The sequence below is a fragment of the Ornithorhynchus anatinus genome, chromosome 7, assembly GCF_004115215.2.
Source record: "Ornithorhynchus anatinus isolate Pmale09 chromosome 7, mOrnAna1.pri.v4, whole genome shotgun sequence".
Taxonomy (NCBI): domain Eukaryota; kingdom Metazoa; phylum Chordata; class Mammalia; order Monotremata; family Ornithorhynchidae; genus Ornithorhynchus; species Ornithorhynchus anatinus.
The window spans coordinates 27,659,038-27,678,185 of record NC_041734.1 but is presented as its reverse complement, the minus strand read 5'-3'; the positions used below and the strand labels follow the sequence as shown (position 1 = coordinate 27,678,185).

The 19,148-nt window shown below is 39.6% G+C and overlaps 1 protein-coding gene across 5 annotated transcripts in view; it reads left to right on the top strand.

The window, feature by feature from the left end:
• ERBB4 (erb-b2 receptor tyrosine kinase 4) overlaps positions 1–19,148 on the top strand; it is a 1,160,668-nt gene that overhangs the window by 509,140 nt on the left and 632,380 nt on the right. The window lies entirely within an intron of this gene.

Here is a 19,148-nt window from a genome sequence, read left to right as displayed (position 1 = left end):
CTTCAATCTCCAGCCAATTCGTGGTCCTTATATGATTATTTTCATTTCTGCTACTTCCTGGCCTTCTCTCTGCAGGTCTGGGGACTCTCTCCTCTTCCTGACTTGTCAAAGCTGACCCAGAGTCTTCTGTGCCCCATCATCTCAGGCTTTGGCTCCCATGAGGCTGGGGGATGTGGCTCCCATAGACAATTCACCCCTGTCCCTGACAGAAAACTTGAGTTTCTGGAATTCTCTTGTGGGATAAAATGTGACTTGGGGGAAAGTGTGCTCATCTTCATTTCCATTGTCCATCTCCATCCACAATACCTTTGGGTTGGCCTTTGGATTGGTGTGTCAGCCCTTTCCTCCCTTGCAGCACTCAAAAACTCCAGGTACCCCTTTGTCAACCTGGGTCAATGGATGCACAGAATTTTGCATATGTCACAGAAACACTGTGACTTAAAATAATATCAGAATAAGAATGAACAAAAAGGTTTTGGCAGAAAATAGCAGGACCGAGAGCGGCCGCCCTCCCAATCCCATACCCCTTGGAACTAAAGCCATTGGATTTTCTTCCCATATTTCCATAAATGTGACTTGAGAGGAGGTGTGGAGGTGGAGAGAGGACGGATATTTAACACTGAAACACCTGATATAAAGGTACTTTCTATCATACTGATATCATACAGGGACAAACCAGATGAAACTGAAACTGAAACTGTCCAATAGAAAACTTAAAGAATGTTCAGCCTTAGTCCTGGATCCAATTTGCCCTCCATTTTGCTTCACAAACCTTTGAGTTTATCTAACCAGGTCCCTTACCTACTCAAAAGCCACTTTCCATTCATTCATTCATTCAATAGTATTTATTGAGCGCTTACTATGTGCAGAGCACTGTACTAAGCGCTTGGGATGAACAAGTCGGCAACAGATAGAGACAGTCCCTGCCGTTTGATGGGCTTACAGTCTAATCGGGGGAGACGGACAGACAAGAACAAAGCTCCTCCCTAGACATATAATCGGCTATGCTTTAACTGATCAATCACCAGCCTATTTTAGCCCTAGGTCTCTTTTCCTTCCACTATATTTGAAAACAAATCAATCAATGGAATTTGTTCAGTGCTTCCAGGATGCAGAACACTCGGCTAAGAACTTCAAAGAAGGAGGAAGTTTCATGTAGCTTAAGCCTCTTATCACCCTGATTCAGTCATGACCCTGCAATTTCTCTTACGTTTTCACTCACACTTTTCTGCTCCAGAAAGAGTGGTTGACTGGCTAAGCACAGGTGCACTGTGGGAATAGTTGTGCATTTGCCAAACCAGAAGTCCTTCCTGGTGGAAATGTCACTTATAAATGATACAGTGAAATGCCTGTGGTGAAAGGAGTTTATTGTCACATTTGCTACCCTCTGTATAGTAGTCTGATTCCCAAAGGTCTCCTTTGACAGATAAAATTCTCATTTATAGGAGGGGTGAAGTACTTTCATTATCTTCAATCAGGTTTCTTTCTCCTTGACCTTCCTTGTTGTCTGTTTTAGAACTTCCTGTTAGGCATTCCCTTACTTGTGTTCCTAAAATCATCCACTCTTACCCTTATCTCCCCCTGCCTAGGGCCAAAGCTTCAAATGTAGCCCCCATCTTCAAATGAAGCTTTTGATATGGAAACCAAATTGAGAATTGAGAATCATCATGGGATAAGGCACGGTAGTACCGTGTAACAGAGTTAGTCAGAGACATATATCTAGAAAATGTAAAACCACTAAGTAATTTTTTCCCCATATCTTCCTCTGAATGAAATAATCACTAGGCAAATGGTTAGAAGTGCAAAACAAAAATAATGTTAAAAGAAGAACAAATTAGTGACTGCATCCCAGCCACCCAAACAGTCATTTGAGTTGATTTCCTAAATCCCTTTATGGAGCAGACAATGCCTCTGAATGTATCTAAAATTTAAGCATTCTCTATACAGGTCTTTCCACAGTAGGTCCTCCAACACTGTCACTGGCTGATAAAATATCCAGAACTCTAGACTGTCCTATGACCGATACTATGAAAATAATAATCATCATCAAAAATGGGAGGGGAGATCAGGTTCAAAATGCATGAGAGTGTGACCAGTAGGAGGTTATAGATTCAGAGGTGGGAAGAATTGAATTATCATAGGAAGCAGCAACAGGTGACAGTGAGGACCAAAGTATGGCTAAATTGGTGAGTAGTTACTCTGTGATGGTGACCCCAGAAATAGTAGTCTTTTCATGTATTAAGTACTTAAGTGTGCAGAACACTGTACTAAGCACTGGAAAAAAACATTAATGAGAATTAGACACAGTCCCTCTTTCTTGGCCCTGGACCCAGTCAGGACAGGAGGAGAGCTTTCTCCACAGCCTGCTGACAGGCTGGAGGGTCCTCAATTCCTTGAGCTACATTTTCACCCCATGAGTGAGAGCTGGATTTAGGAGACACCTCACTGAACTAAAGCATGAGAAAGTCCTGAAAGTGCCTGGTTTCAAAATGTGGTAAATCCTTAATTACTGTAATAGAAATTAGAAAGTACACAGGCCTGAGAGTCAGGAGACTTGGATTCTAATCTCCACTCTGCCACTTGTCTGCTGTTTGATCTTAGACAAGTCACTTAACTTTTTTAGATCTCAGCTTCCTCATCTGTCAAATGGGGATTCTCCCTCCTTCTTAGACTGGGAATCCCATGTGGGACAGAGAATGGGTCCGATCTTAATACAGCACATAGTTGGAATTTAACAAGTACCATAGTTATTACGAATGACCCAACTGCGATTTATTTGTGCTGTGGATTATCTGGATATTTTTTCTGTTATGATTGAGTTTCCAGAAAGCTGTGGTCCACAAAGAATCTTCAAAGACAAAAGGCACTTCCAATCACTTCATTTTTGAAAACATGACAATGTGGCATTTTAAGAAAAAAAATGCAAGAGCTAAATTATTTAGTCCTACAGAAATGCTTAATCTCAGCAGTCAGAGTTCTCCTTCTTGACAGGCTTACTGTTATTATTATACTGTTAAATCCTTACTATGTACTGGGATAGATACAAGATAATCAGGTCCTAGGCTTCAAGGCTCTCCATCACCTTGCCCCTTCCTACCTCTCCTCCCTTCTCTCTTTCTACTGCCCACCCCACAGGCTCCGCTCCTCTGCTGCCCACCTCCTCACCGTCCCTCAATCTCGCCTAACCCGCCGTCGACCCCTGGGCCACATCCTCCCACGGTCCTGGAATGCCCTCCCTCCTCACCTCAGACAATCTAATTCTCTTCCCCTCTTCAAATCCCTACTTAAAACTCACCTCCTCCAAGAGGCTTTCCCAGACTGAGCACCCCCCTTTTTCCCTCTGCTCCCTCTACCCCCCCTTCACCTCTCCGCAGCTAAACCCTCTTCTCCCCTCTTTCCCTCTCCTCCTCCCCCTCTCCCATCCCACCTCCTCAGCACTGTACTGTTATTGTCTGCCTGTCTCCCCCGATTAGACTGTAAAGCCCGTCAAACAGCAGGGACTATCTCTATCTGTTGCCGACTTGTTCATTCCAAGTACTTAGTACAGTGTTCTGCACATAGTAAGTGCTCAATAAATACTATTGAATGAATGAATGAATGAATGAATGAATGAAAGGTCCCACATGGAGACTCACAGTTTAATTCAGAGGGAGCACAGATATTGAACCTCCATTTTGCAGATGAGTAACCTGAAGCACAGAGGGGCAAAGTGATTTGCCCAAGGTCACATAGCAGATAAGTGGCAGAGCTGGGATTAGAAATCAGGTTCTCCAACTCCTCGGTCCATGCTATTTCCACTAGACCACACAGCTTCACTAGTTAGAGGAAAGAAGTCAACTGTGAGTCTAAATGCAAGGCATTAGGTTGCAACATAACATTTGGTTAAGTAGGAGAAGGATTCCCCCTGCCTAAGTTGAAAAGACCACAAGTAGAAATCATATAGCATCCCACCAAGTGCTGCTCATATCAGTTGAGATGGGTTCCTCTTCTGCCGCCATTCCTCACGGCCGGAAGGGTCCTGACTGCTAAGGAATTTTTAAATTATCTGGGATTTTTAGGTGATCTGGTTCACCTGATCTGAAGGTTGAACCAAATAATTTTGCTAGCTTTTTGTCCATGTGTTTTTAACTTTCTCTGAAATGATGGAACTCACTTGATCGTTTAATTATTCTAATTGATTTGTTCTGTAAATATTATGCATTAGTCATGATGGTCTAAAACTTGGATAGTGCTTAAACAATAATGTCTGTGGTATTTGTTAAGCACTTAGTGGGGGCTCTGCAATGCACTTACAGGTAACGTAAACAGTCTTTTTCATGTGGGGCTCACAGTCTAAAGGGGAGGGATAAGTCGATAAAGCAATACATAATTTTAAAATGGTCTAGCTTTCTTGGAATTGCACCCTGTATTCACCCCCTCTCTCAGCTCCACAGCATTCAGGTATATAGCCATAATTTATTTGGGAACATTAGGATCTGACTCCCCCACTCGCCTGTAAGCTCACTGTGGGCAAGGAACATTTCTACTAACTCTGTTATATTGCTCTCTCCCAAGTGCTATGTACAGTGCTCTGCAAACAGAAGGCACTCAATAAATATGATATTTCTTCTGAAACAGCAATATTTATTTTTAGTTTATTCAGACAAATGCTCATTTGCGATTTATTTACGGAACATTTATGCCATTGGACTTGCGATTGGTCTTGTAAAATGTGGGATTGACTGTCAAAAGCACATGAAGGCTAAAGACCTAAATTTAGTTAATTCAATGATTTTTGCTTAAAATAAATCACCTTTTTCCTTGCAGAGCACTCACTGAATAGAATCACTGAATTTACAAAGTACAGACTAAATGTCAATTACATCCATATACTATAAGGATAAAATGAACAACAATGTTACATATGTGAAAGTCAAACGTATTGGGAGTCATGAAATTTGAGATCCAGTTAGTTGAAAAGTTTAAAAAATTGGACTCAAATGACTCCTTAACTGCACTGTAACACAACCATCTCAACTCTCTCACTGCCAACCTCTTGCTCACATTCTCCCTCTCGTCTAGAAATCCCTCCTCTTTCATAAACAATAGACGACAACTCTCCCCACCTTCAAAGCTCTATGAAAACCACATCTCCTAGATGCCATCTCTGACTAAGCCCTCATTTAATAATACTACTAATAATAATGATAATAATGGTATTTCTTAAGCTCATTTCGCCTTACTCCTCCCTTTTGTGTTACAAATGCACTTAGGTGTTGACTCACCCCTCCTTCACCTCACAGCAATTATTTATATATTCATAATTTATTTTAATGTTTGTCTCCCTCTCTAGACTGTAAGCTCCTTGTGGGCAGGTTCCCCGTGTCTACCAACTCTGTTTTATTGTACCTGTCCAAGCTCTTTGTATAGTGCTCTGAACTGGGTCGTGCCCAATAAAGACCTGACATCAGTCAGTTGTATTTATTGAGCTCTTACTGTGTGCAGAATACTATACTAAGTGCTTGGGAGAGTACAATATAACAATACACAGAAACATTCCCTGCCCACAACAGGCTTACAGTCTGTTTGATTCATTCACCAAAGACGCCAGAGCAGTTAGGAATTAACATAAGCAGTAGAAAATTTGCTGATGATGATGATGCCCTGTATTGATACTATTATTTTCTGGTTTCTTTTTTAGAGTTTACTGTTTTTCTGTCACTCACAAAATAATTTGAATCAGTAATATGCATTTGTGGAGATACTGGGGTTTAAAATATGTAGCTTTGTGATACATATTATCGTTACTTTCCCTATGCCAAACCCGAGCTTTAGAAAATTGAATTTAAAGTAGAGTTAAATGAGAATAACCTATGGTTACTCGATGCAATATACAATATAGTATAGTATGCTATATAGTATAGTATATTGTGTATACTATATATGTATATATATATATATATATACATCTCTCTTCACTACTAGCCAGGGATTTTTTTTGCTCAAATTGGAGGTGTGGAATATATAATGTGAATCTCACATCTTTGTGATCTCTCTTTTTTCCAGTAGTCCACATAATTATTTATTTCTACTTTTCAGAGGCATTATAATATGGTTTTAGGAACAATGAACCTTAGGTTAGTTTTCTGCTTGTAAAGTGAGAAATTACTTAGAGTCTTATGGGGAGCAATCAATTCTTTTAAAGAAAAGATTACTCTCCCTGACCCCATTTTTTAAAAGGGACGAATAATGATCTTTTATTTTCTGGGAAAAAAATAATTAAACACTTTTTTGAAAATATCTACCACTTCCCCTAACCATCACCAACTTAGGCACATATTCTTTCTGAATTTAAAATCACAGCACTCTGAATAAAACTCGGGTCTCTTTGTTTTAAGGGGGGAAAGAACCTCGGAAACAAACCAGAGAAAGAAGAGATAATAGCACTTGGAAGCAGACCACTTGGCAAAAGGAGCAAGAGCAGTGGAATAATTTAATTGCTCATCAGCTAATTATACAGTATTATAATGTTAATGTGTCTTCATCATGACAATGTAATAGGTATAGATTGAAGCATATGAAAAAGAAAGTGTTGATGCAGTAATTATAAGTAAGAGTGGAGCTGTTAGAGTAATTATAACGCTTCATCGGGTAATTAGTGTATTGTTCAACTTGAGATGGGGAACAAAGAGCGAAGAAGTTAAATATTGAAGGACATGCCTTTGACACACTGGAGATCGCTTTATGAAATTTGCTGATGATGATGATGCGCTGTATTGATACTATTATTTTCTGGTTTCTTTTTTTAGAGTTTACTGTTTTTCTGTCACTCACAAAATAATTTGAATCAGTAATAGGCATTTGTGGGGATACTGGGATTTAAAGTATGTAGCTTTGTGATACATATTATCATTTTCCCTATCCCTTCTGCTGGCTTTACTCATAAAAAGAAATCAAGTAATTTCTGAAAAATCTCCTTTTTAAAAAAAAACACCCAACAATGTCTTATCAACTCTGGGAAGGGAATGTGTCAGTTAGTGGTTATATTGTACTCTCCCAAGCGCACAATGCTTTGCACCAATATATGCTCAATAAATACGTTTGAATGGATGAATGAATCACCGCTTCAGTTACCAAAGAATCACCGCCACAGATAATTGTACAAAAGAAGTGTTTGGTAAAATTAGTCATCAGACTTTCTTCCCAAAAGTTAAAATTCTTTAGAAGCTACACTTGTTTAAAATATATTTTAGGTAATGAATATATGTCCATGCTTTGTCTACTTTACCCAGAAAGTCAGTAACCTATATTTGAAGGGTCACAGACTTGTAGGGCTTGTGGGGAGTATGGGTGAAGCCTGATGATGAAGCTGAGTCCTGCTGGAATTATACCACATTAAACTGTACTATCAGCTTCTTGTGGGCAGGGAATATGCCCGCCAACTCTGCCGCACTCTCCCCAATGCTTAATAAAGTGTTCTGCAAACAGTGAGTGCTAAATAGGTTCCATTGATTGATTATCCTACATCGGGCAGCATCCACAACAGTGGGCAAATTTTCAATAGGACATCCCCTGTGGTTTAGTGGAAAGAGCATGGGATTGAGAGTCAGAGTTCATGGGTTCTAATACTAATTCTGCCACTTGTCAGCTCTGTGACTTTGTGAAAGTCACTTAACTTTGTGCCTCAGTTACCTCATCTGTAAAATGGGGATTAAGGCAGTGAGCCCTAAGTGGGACAACCTGATTACCTTGTAGCTACCCCAGCTCGTAGAACAGTGCTCGGTACACATTAAGCACTTAACAAATGCCATCATCACCATCATCATCATCATCCTACAGTGCCATAGTGTCAGGGAACCATAGTGTCCTAGCATAGCTGGCCTTTTGGCAATTTTTTTTGGTATTTTCTAACTGTTTTCTATGTGTCAAACACTGTTCTAGGTACTGGGGAAGATAAAAGTAAATCAGGCCAAATCTGTTCTCAGTCATTCTCATACGTGGGGCTCACAGTCAAGTAGGAAGAACAAATAAGTAGTCCTCATTTTGCAGTTGAAGAAACTGAGGCATAGAGAAGTTAGGTGATTTCCCAAGTTCGCACAGTAGACAAGTGGCAAAAATGGGTTTAAAAGGCAGATCCTCTGACTCCCAGTCCTATGCTTTATCCAATGCGCCATGCTGCTTCCTCTCGTAATCTGGCTTGGAAATAGGCCAAGTCATAACAGCACTACTTGGCAGCATGGCTCAGTGGAAAGAGCCAGGCTTGGGAGTCAGAGGTCATGGGTTCTAATCTCAGCTCCGCCACTTGTCAGCTGTGACTTTGGGCAAGTCAGTTAACTTCTCTGTGCCTGAGTTACCTCATCTATAAAATGAGGATTTAGACTTTTAGCCCCATGTGGGACAACCTGATGACCTTGTATACCCCCAGTGCTTAGAATAGTGCTTTGCACATAGTAAACGCTTAACAAATTATCCATCATAATTATTATTACTGTTATCCCTGAAGGAGGGAGAAGGGAGGTAGCCTAAAGTGGCTCTAGGGTTAATTCTCTATAGTGGGTTTTGAGAGCTGTCTCTGACAAATGCTTTACTTTTCACTCAAAGGAGATCAGATAGCAACTGCGAAAGCACCACCATTGACTTTTTACAGATTCTCCTACCATTCCAACATTTCCTATTCTCTTTTTCATTCATAAAAGGAGATGGGTGCTGGAAGGGGACATATAAGTCATCTAAGAAATACAGTTGGAAAGGTAAGGGTTCAAATTGTTTTCCTGAAGCCCCCCAATGCTTACACATTTTTAAAAATGGTATTTGTTAGGCACTTACTATGTGTCTAACACTGTTATTTGTGCTGGGACAGGTTCACGTTAATTAGGTTGGACATAGCCCCTGTCCTGCATGGGGCTCACAGTCTAAGTAGGAGGAAGAGTGGGTATAGCAGGGGCTTGAGAGTCAGAAGATTTTGGGTTCTAATTGCAGTTCTGCCACATGCCTGCTGTGTGACCTTGGGTATGTCACTGCAGTCCTCTGTGCCTCAGTTACCTCATCTGTAAAATGAGGATGAAGATTGTGAGCCCTATGTGGGACAGGAACAGTCCAACATGATTTGTTTGAATCAACCCCAACACTTAGTACAGTACCTGCAAATACCCCAATTAACTGAGGCTCAGAGAAGTTAAGTGATTTCCCCAAGGTCACACAGCAAGCAATTGGCAGAGCCAGGTTTAGAATCCTGGTCCTCTGACTCCCACCCCTGTGCTCTTTCCATTAGGCTTCTCCCTTCATCAATCAAAGCATCAATCAATTATATTTATTGAACCCTTAACCAACTCTATTGTAGTTTTTCAAGCAATTAGTACAATGCAAATATTAAAGGGTCAGTAAATACCATTGATTGATTGACTGATTTCTCTGTGTAGAAAATTGTACTAAGCATTTGGGAGAAAATATGAAAAAAAGGTAGTTAAGATCCCTGCCCTCATTGGGCTTACAGTATCACACCATTACACTTCCACTCATTCAAATCAGGATATAAGGTGAGCTAGAGTCTTACTCATGTGGTTTGAAATGGCTTTCTTCTTTTCTCACATTCAGGGGCAATAGCCAGTCTGTATCTGAATGACATTTTTGCTTAGTTCCATTTTGACAACCCCCATATTCCATTTTGAGTCAATTTTTACTTTCAGTCCTTCCAAGAATATTTTTCTCCTAAAGATATGCTACCCTAGCAATTTCCCTTTTGGGAATGAGTGAAGGGACTTGGAAATGTAGGGAAATATAGGAATATTTGGAAATAGAAGAGTCTTTAAGTTCTTTGAGGGCAGGGATTGTGTCTAATGATTCTACTTTACTGTATTTTTCCAGTGGTTAGTACACTGCGCTACACACAGTAAGTGCACATCAAATATGATTAATTGTTTGATTGATTGCCAAAACTGAAACTCCAGTACAGGGCAAGTTTCAACAACTTATGAAAGCTGAGTGAATGATATTAGGCAGTACTTGAGAGAAGTTCTTTGAATTTGAAATATTTCCATGGAAACTGAGCTACAGCATTTTCTTTCGTAATAAAAGTTGTGCAGAATAAGCAGGGTGAAGTGACAATTTGAGATGGCCTTTGTCTGACCTTTCTGAATGGGTCCTGAACTACAAATGTCAGCAGGCAGTAATAAACTGCCGACATAAGTGGAGAAATCAGAAGATAAATAGTCAAGGGTATCCTTGAAAATCAAAGTTGGCTTTGGTGCTTATGGCTAATTTCATATACAGATGAATCTGCCCAAGTGTTTTCTTTTCACAAGATATTAGGAAACAGCATGGAAATAATCAATCAGTCAATTGTATTTTTTGAACACTGTGCAGAGCACTGTACTAAGCACTTGGGAGAATAAAATATAACAAGAGAGGGTAGATATGCCCCCTGCCCAGAAGGGGCTTTTAGTCTTGAGGGGTGGACAGACATTCATATAAATATACACAATAAGGATATGCACATAAGTGTCATGGGGCTAAGGTAGGTGAATGAAGGTAGTAAATCCAAATTCAAAGGAGTTGCAGAAGAGAGAGGGAGTAGGGGTAATGAGTGTTTAGTTGTGGAAGGCCTCTTGATGGAGAGATTTCACAAGTGATGAGGGCACAAATTATGCATTAACTAGAGAGGATATTGAATGTATGCCCAAACTGATGAGTGTGTGAAATGAGGTGGAGCAGGAGGTTAATGGCTTTAAGGGGTGAAAGTGTGAGAGGAAGCGAGAGAGATCATCACTAATGCTGATGCCATTCACCACAGTGGAGGCCAGGTGGACCCCCCGGCAGAAGGTGGGCTGCTCTTTCTGAAGCCCCTCATCCTTCCCCAGAGTATGCAGTAAATTGGGGTGGGGTCCAGGGTTAATCAGAGAATCATAATGAGATACATTCTCAATATACTGTAAATTCCTCCACTGCACTCTAAGCTCCTTGAATGCAGAGAATGTTTCTAGCAACTCTATTGTAGTGTACTCTCCCAAGCACAGTACAAAGTTCTGCACACAGTAAAAAGTAAATGTTACTGATTGATTTGACTGACATTCTTTGTGGAGCAGTGATTCTGGTTCTTGGCTCTATGCTGCTGCTCTGCCCACAGGGAGATTACAATCTAGGAAATTCTCTATTGCTATGCAGATGAATGAAGCCACCTTGGATGCTGGGCCAGCATGGAGCTCTACATTCACGAAGACCCATAGCAAATCCCCAAACATGCCACACCCTGCAAAGAGCAATCATATCAGCATAAGAGTTGCTGGGTGTGTACCATCTGACAGGGACTTTGTGTCCCATGTTGACTTTTTCAGACTCACTCCCATGGGTAAATTATCCACAGATAGTCTCGCCTCCCAGTACAAAGGAAAATGATTTTACTCTGCTTTAGCTCCAAATTAAACTTAAAATATTACCCAATTTCTGTAAACAAATACTTTCAACACAATCAGTGATCTTCAACTACAGGTTATCTCCTAATTTGATCAGGAAACAGTTGTCTTCTGTCCTTTTTCCTACTTCTTGTCATCTGTAAACTGGGATTGAAGTAATGATTCTCAATAAATCAATTAATCAGTGTTATTTGTTGAGCACTTACTCTGGGCAGAGCGCTGGACTAAGCACTAGGGAGAAAATCATAAGTCCTAGTGGATAGAGTATGGGCCTGTGAGTCATAAGGACCTGAGTTCTAATCCTGATCCTAACACTTGTCTGCTGTGTGATTTTGGGTAAGTCACTTAACTTGGCTATGCCTCGGCTATTTTATCTGTAAAAAGGGTCTTAAGATTGAGAGCCCCATATAGGACAGGGACTGTGTGCAACCTGATTAGCTTGTATCTACCCCAGCATTTAGAACAGTGTCTGGTATATAGCAACCACTTAACAAATAGGATTATATACATATAATTACATATATGGAGAGAGAGAGAGAGTTGGTAGACACACGATCCCGGGCCACAAGAAGTTCATAGTCTAGAGGGGGAAGACAAACATTAAAATAAATTACAGATCAATTAATCAATGGCATTTATTTAGCACTTACAGTGTGCTAAATCATCCTCCTTTGATTTAGACTGCGAATCCCATGTGAGACAGGGCCTGTGCCTAACCTGATTATCTTGTTTCTACCCCAACACAGTGCCTAGCATGGAACATACTAAGCATATAAAAAAGTACCATTAAAAAGAAAGTTCTACTATCATCAAGTTTGGATTTCCATTTATTTACTTATTCATTTCATATTTATTTCTTTTATTATTTTCCATCTCTGAGAATAGCCTGAGAGGAGAAAGCAGAGTTAATTGACTACCCGGTTCCTAAGTGGCCTCAAAGCCGTAAACAGAATAAAAAGACTAACGTAGGTGCAAGTTGGGAAAATGTATAATTAATATTTGATGGAAATGTGGTATCTCTATTGAGACAAAGGTAGAAGTGAGAAGAGAGATTAGTCAGACTTTTTTTAACGTTTGCAATTATGACTGATATACATATGGTCAATAGGAAACAAAATTTCTATGGCCAGTTTCTACTTATTGGTGTCCACTTAGGCTCATTTAACTTTAAGGTAAATGATTAAATCAGCTCTGTTATAAACTCAGAAAATCATCCAGTTAAGGATGTAATTGTGCATTAATTTTAGAAATATCATTAGGTACCAAGTTTTCTTTTTATTATAGCAGTTCTGACAATTAATGAACAATGACAAGATATTTGTGCCATTAATTACATTTGTTTTGAGATATGTTATGGAGTAATTATCTCCACACAGATATGACTTTTGTAATTAAAGGCCATTAGAGATGCTGTCTTAGGTCAATTCAATGGTCCATCCATCTTAGAATTATGTCTCTTCCAGTGTGACCACTAGAGTCTCAGAGGAATGATGCAATGGTTAGTAAGAATCTATCAGAAATTGTGGCTTCCAGAAAAGTAAAGTCATTTGTCTTGTCACCATTTTTAACCCATTTTTAACTCATATACATAACCCATTTTAACACATATAGATAGCCTAATAATTGAGGCTAAAAGACTTTTTTGAATGTGAAAGTCCACAAGTAGACTGGGTGTTAAAGTCAATTTGTCTGACTCACACTCCCTCCCTCTGTAAAACATCACAATAAGAAGAGCTAGACAGTGTTTCCATATTGCTTTCTATCTTCTTGGTTATCCTGGAGAAATATTTATTTTGTGCTAATCAGTCTGAGGAAAGGGTGCTTGGAAAATTACTTGCCACTAGAATTTCAGGGTGTTTTTCATTTTTGCACAATAGTCTATTAGAAACCCACAAACCTGTGGTATCACTTTTAATTATGTTGTTACTGTCAGTGACTTTAACTTACTGAGAAGAGAGTTGATACTTGTTATCTGCTAGATTTTATTAGAAAAGGTATGCATCAGTGCAGCGTAGGATGACATGTTTGAAAATGCTATGCTTTCATTAAGGAAAAATGCCTCTATTTCAAATGCTTTGAAAGTGTTGTTTGAAAATCCTATCCCATAGTGAGGCAATGTCTTCTACAATTTGGTCTCAAAGCAGTTCCCACAGGCTTGAAAAGAAGTAGGATTTCTCATATCATTGCTGAGCCTGGTTTCTGTGTCTCTATTTGCACTCATCAGGGCCTAAGGCAGTTGGGAACATGACTGTCAATTGGTAGAGAATAGAGACAGGTGTGGGTACCTAATGAATCTAGGAATTTCCATCAGCCAATTTGATTCTTCCAAGGTGCACTCTAATCTTTAAAACAACTGAACTTCTGTAATGCATTTTTATATTGATTATCACATGTTGTTCTTATGCTATCCCTCTAAAGTAGGGAGGGAAAGACAGTATACTTTTCATTTTACAGAAGAGCTAGAATAGCCTGTTCAAGGGAACATAAGCAGTGTGTTTTAATGGGAAGAGCACAGGGCTGGGAATTTGAGGACCTGGGTTCTAATCCCAACTCCACCATTTGCCTGTTGGGTGACCTGGGCAAGTTACTTCACTTCTCTGTGCCTCAGTATCCTCATCTGTTAAATGGGGGAATAAATTATGCTCTCTCCTAATTAGACTAGGAGCTCCGAGTGCGACAGGGACTGACTGACCTGATTATCTTGCATTTTTCCAAGTGCTCAGAATAGTATTTGGCACATAGTATGTTCTTAACAAATACTGGAATTATTATTATTAAGTGGAAAAACTGTGACTAGAACCTAGATTTTATGGATCCTGGGCCCCTGTGCTTTTTTCTAAACCATGTTAATAATAATAATGTTAATAATAAATATGGTATTTGTTAAGCACTTACTGTGTGCCAGGCACTATACTAAGCCCTGAGATGGATACAAGCAAGTTGGACACAGTCCCTGTCCCATGTGGAGCTCACAGTCTCAATTCCCATTTTACAGATGGGGTAACTGAGGCTCAGAGAAGTGAAGTGACTTGCCCAAGGTCACACAGAAGACAAGTGACAGAGCTGGGATTAGAACCTGTCACCTACTGACTCCCAGGCCCATGCTCTATGCACTATGCCATGCTGTGTCTCTGTCAAGCTACCATGACAAAAGTGTTGTCTAGTTAATAAACCATAGGATTGAGAGTAAAGAGACCTAGGTTCTAACCACAACTTGGCCATTTTGTTGCTGTATGACCTTGGGCAAGTCACTTAAATTCTCTGGGCCTCATTTCCCTCATCTATAAAATGGGGATTAAGTTATTTTTCTAACCCTTAGAGTCCCATGAGGGGCAGGGACTGTGACTGATCTGATTGTATTGTATCTCCCCAAGAATTTAGCATAGTGTTTGACACAATTATTACTACTATTTCTTAATTCTCAGTTTACATTATATGTGACATCTCAAGATTTGACTAGTAGAATATAAAATTAGGTGAAATAAATTCCTCAGTTCCAGTCATTGAGCTTTGAAAATAGCCAATAGTGTTCCTAAATGTGATACTTTTTTCTTGAAAAATAAGGGTGTCTTAATCTTTGAACATTACAGTTCAACCAGTTAGAACTATTGCCTAAGAATACTATTTTATTCTGTAAATTTGCAATTATCAAAGTGAAATAGATTCCTAGATGATCTTTCTATGCATTTTGTTAAAGTACAAGATAATATATATATTGGCAGTGGTGGCTGGGGAGGTCAAGGAGGAGATTCATGGAAGGGAGTGTGGACTAAATACATTCAGGAAGGGGAAGGAAGGGGTAGGAGAAAAAAATGGAATCAAAGTGGGAAATCCTGAAAATCGTAGCCCTTTTCCCAGTCATTCGGAGAGAATCATTGTCACCCTCAAAATTGACTTTAGATTCTTAACTTAATAATGTTGGTATTTGTTAAGCGCTTACTATGTGCTGAGCACTGTTCTAAGTGCTGGGGGAGACACGGGGGAATCAGGTTGTCCCACATGGGGCTCACAATCTTAATCCCCATTTTACAGATGAGGTAACTGAGGCCCAGAGAAGTTAAGTGACTTGCCCACAGTCACACAGCTGACAAGTGGCAGAGCTGGGATTCAAACTCATGACCTCTGACTCCAAAGCCCATGCTCTTTCCACTGAGCCACGCTGCTTCTCTAGTTTCTCAGTGGTTCTCAATTAATTCAACAGACATCTACTAAGGGAATTCCAAGATTTCATTCATGTGACCTTTTGATCACAAAATTGAGAACAAATTTAAAGAAATCTCCATCCTCTGACTCGACAGGGTCTTTCTCTTCCTACCAGGTTTCTCAGAAAGGAGAATAGCAAGACCTAGTGGAAAGAGCACACGCCTGGGAATCAGAGGACCTGGGTTCTTACCCCAGCTTGCCACCTGCCTGAAGTGTGACCTTGAGCAAGTCACTTAACTTCTCTCTGCTTCAGCTTCTTCATCTGTAAAATGGGGATCCAATATCTTCCTCCTTCCTACTTCCTACTGTGAGCCCATGTGGGACAGGGACTGCTTCCAATATGATTAACTTGTAACTACCCCAGTACTTAAGACAGTGCTTGACAAATAGTAAACCCTAAATAAATACCATAGGAAATAAAAGAAAAACAAACACTATTTCTTTGGCAAATTGCACAGTGGGTTGCTGTTTGTTCAAGTCTATCTTCTGCCTTGACCGATGGTAGTTAGATGCCGAAGGGAGTTGCTATTTCATCACTCTTTTGGATCATCCATAAAGCAGCAGTTTGAATTCAGAGACTGACAGCTACAATACAAGAGATGGTCTGTGATGGAACTGAAAATAAAAATAGACCTCCAAAAGCTCATGATGTCATATATGGTAAGCTGGTACACAGCTTGCATCATAAGGATGCCATTTTAGTGGAAGTCCACATGATTCCATTAGAAATCATACAAACCTGTTTGTTACTCCAGGAAATACTGGCCCCCATCACTTGCAGTCCTTTTCCAGCTTTATCTGATCTTGAGCACTTTAGTCGAGCTGTAGAACCTGGGCACAGGAGTTGTGGTAGATGGAAGCTTGGTTTGAAAATTAAAATGCTCATAAATACAAACGGTTCCATGTTCATGCAGCACAGAGGTTTCCTCCCTAGTGCTTAGCTCAGTGCTCTGCACATAGCACATGCTCAATAAATTCCAATTAGCGATCAAGTGAAAACCAGGCTGTCTACTGTAAAACCAGACATCTGGCCACCTTAATGACTGTACTTGGAGCAAAATGTATTCATGAATTAGAGGGAGAGATTACTCTGGATTTGTGTTGCTCAAGATAACTATTTCTCTGACTCGAAGAGCCACCACTCTCTGATTCAGTCCTACAGAATCTGAAATATTTGAGCTTACACATTTGGTTCTTCTCTTTTTGCCTGTGATTGAAAGTGCAATTCCATCACGAACAATGTCTGTAGGATAGAAGGGGGCAGAGACCAGAACATACACAGTTCATATGGAACAAGCCATAGGGCGTCTTTGCCTTGTAAGCTCTTTGGAGCCAGGAACTGTGTTTTTGGCTTCCTTTGTTTGTTCCTAAGAGACCCTTACAATGTTCTGTGCTTAGTCAGTGTCCATTTTTGTGTTCTGAGAGAAGTCATCAGGCTAGTGACTTGAACCCAGCCAAAACTCGATAAAGCCTCCCTCCCACACAGTAGGTGCTACATAAATGCTGTTGTTAATGAAGACTTTTCTCTCATATAATTTTACACATAGAAAGTTGTCCCTTGGATCTGAAGAAGACACAAATGATGCAGGGAATCTATGGTAATGATTATGACAATGATGAGCTTCCTTTTTGATCTTCCTTTTTGGATCAATCACAAAGTTCCTGAGGACATTTGGACCTTGGGAAACTGTTGGAAGATATCAACAGTAACAATAGAATTTGCTGAGCTACTCCTGTGTGCCAGAAACATTTCTAAGTATTGGAGGTCCCTAAAGTAAAAGTAAAGGCATGATCACTGCTGTCAAGAAGCTTACAAAGTAAAGGGAAATGACCTGTTTCTACTAAACCCCATTCTGTTTTCCTCTTGATTGAGATTGTATATACCATGGATACATTTACAAACTAGCAAATATTACCCTAATGCAGCTCATGGAAAAGAATATTTTCATGGGCTAAAAAAATGCCATTTTCTAGGCTAATTTAAAAGCATTAGCATCACTTCACTAATGATGATTAATTAGCAACAGGTTACATGGGTTAAATCTGTTTATAATCATTTCAGTGGTGACAAGGCAGACTGTACCTAAAAGAGAATGAAACATATTTTGTATGCAATTATGATGGCTGGGGCAGTTTACAATTGCTCCCACTTAAATTTGCTAACAAGTTAAGTCTCTTGCGCTGTGTCCAGGACTCTGAATTTTTACAATTTCAAGAAGCAGCTTCGTAATGTATATTTTTCAAACACAAATTCAGCTAAAACAAGTCATGTTGTAAAAGAGGCCGTGCTGATTTCTTAAAAGAAACTAGAGTTGATGGATTTGATTCTTTAAAAAAAATGACAGAGAGTATTACAGGGCCCATTATATTTTTGCCTAGGAAACCAGTGTAGATTCTTGAATAGCACTCCCCAGACATTGCTTAATTAGATATGCTTTCTTTGCTAACTAGGCATCATTGAGGTTCAAAGATGCCTACAGAGAGATTTTGATTGGTTGACATCTCCAGGTGCAATGACACAGTTTTACTTTCAGGTAATAGCATTTAAAAAAAGTAGACAGTAGATAGTTCAAAATTTACAGAATCCCGGGATAGATGATTCTATTTATGGATTCAACGATGGAATAACTTTTCACACTCTGCAAAGTAGAGAAATGAACTCTAAATAACACAGTATAACAAAGAGTAATGCAACTCCAAAGTTGCAGAAATTTGGTTGAGGTATGGACACAAGTTGACTCCAATCAATCAATCAATGCTATTTATTGAGTGCTTCCTCTGTGCAGAGCATTGTACTAAGCACTTGAGAGAGTAAAATTCAACAGACATAACCCTTGCTCTCAAATGAGATTACAAAAAGAGGGTGGAAATCTTTAGAAATTGCCTTTTTATAAAGACAATTTCCAGGTAATCTATATTAGGATTAGGCAAAAATACACTAAAGGGAGTCCCTTTTGATGTAGTAGAGCATGAGCCTGGGAGTCAGAAGGTCATGGGTTCTAATCCCGGCTCTGCCACCAGTCTGCTGTATCCTTGGGAAAGTCACTTTACTTCTCTATGCCTTAGCGACCTTATCTGTAAAATAGGGATTGAACCTCTGAGCCCCATATGGGACAGGGACTGTGTCCAACCAGATTTGCTTGTGTCCACCCCAGCGTTTAGTAAAGTGTCTGGCACATAGTAAGCACTTAAATGCCCAAATGCCATTATTATTATCATTATTATTATTATTACTCTCTGATGGAACCTTACAGGCTTGAGGGTTGAGACATTGAAATAGTGGAGAAAAGAGATAGTGAAGCATTTTGAATTCTTAGAAAATGCCCTTGAGTGCATTGCATTTTCTGGCTCAATTCCTGACTGACATCACTTGGCAAAGGTCTAAACATCGATCTTATCTATTTCCAGGGGCCCCAGGAGAGATAAGTATTTTTATGGTGTCAAGTTTGGAATACCTTTTCCACTCTCTATAATGGATAAATAAACTGTAAATAATGCAATATATCAATTAGTAATGAAAGATCTCAAAGCTTCATATTTGAATACTGTACCTCAGTT